The sequence below is a fragment of the Suricata suricatta genome, chromosome 16 (genome assembly GCF_006229205.1).
Source record: "Suricata suricatta isolate VVHF042 chromosome 16, meerkat_22Aug2017_6uvM2_HiC, whole genome shotgun sequence".
In the NCBI taxonomy this organism is placed as follows: Eukaryota; Metazoa; Chordata; class Mammalia; order Carnivora; family Herpestidae; genus Suricata; species Suricata suricatta.
This window is the reverse complement of record NC_043715.1, coordinates 39006739-39007573: the sequence shown is the minus strand read 5'-3', so window position 1 is coordinate 39007573 and position 835 is coordinate 39006739. Positions and strand designations below refer to the sequence as shown.

General features: G+C 61.8%; 1 protein-coding gene across 2 annotated transcripts in view; it reads right to left on the bottom strand.

Annotated features, from left to right (window-relative positions):
- The window catches only part of ZNF507 (zinc finger protein 507), a 47105-nt gene extending 46987 nt beyond the window's left edge, over positions 1 to 118 (bottom strand). For both annotated transcript variants that reach the window (XM_029925691.1, XM_029925693.1), the window contains exon 1: positions 11 to 118. The gene's annotated coding sequence lies outside the window, so the exon portion shown is untranslated. The remainder of the gene's footprint in view (positions 1 to 10) is intronic.
- Between the last annotated feature and the right edge of the window lie 717 nt (positions 119 to 835).

Below are 835 nucleotides of genomic sequence, written 5' to 3'. Positions count from 1 at the left end.
GGCGCGGTACCTGCGGTCGGGCGGCGGCTGCTGCGTCCGCGAGCCTCCTGCGGCCGGCTAGGAGCCCGGCCGTGCCCTCGCCCTCGTCCCGCTCCCACCTCTCTCCCGGCTGGTTCCCCTCTTTTCCCCCCGCTTTCCCCCTCCTCATCCGGAGCTCCAAAATGGCGGCGCTGGGGACGGATCACGTGAGCCTCGGGCAGGTCAGGTGACCCGACTGGCGGGCGGCGGGGCGGGGCGATGCTTAGGCCCCGCCCATGGGCATCGCGGTGTTGGGGGGCACTCGGGCTGGGCGGGCGCGAAGCTGCCCCAGCGGCCCGGGGCATCCCAGCCTTGGGCGGGTACGGGTCTGGGCCATCGACCTCCCAAGGCCCTTGCGTTGCCCTCTCCATGGTCGCTTGGGCCTAGAAGTCAGTGTCTCTCCCCACGTGGCCCAAATCTTCTGTGGACTAGCTTCTTCCCCCCCATCCCCTCCCTAACTGGCTTTTCACCTAGAGCACTGGCATTGTTTCGGCCTCATGCTCAGGAATTTGTTACTGCGCTTGTTGGGCCACGTTTTGTGTGGTGTCCTTGGCTAAAATGTAGAGGTCGTAGCTAGGTTTGTGGCTGCACCTAAGGTGTGACTGGTGGGCAGGGCTAGCCTTGGGTCATCTGTTTATTTGAGAGAGAGAAGAACACATCCTAGGGGTTGTAGCCTGACACAATCTCAGTCCTTTTGAGGGCTCCATGGTGTTGGTCATTTGGCTACGTTTTTAGGGGCTGGCATACACACCAGGGTTATAAGCAGTCTTGTTTTGGTTCCACTGTGAACAGAGCGAAATCCAAAGGGAGGAAAGCA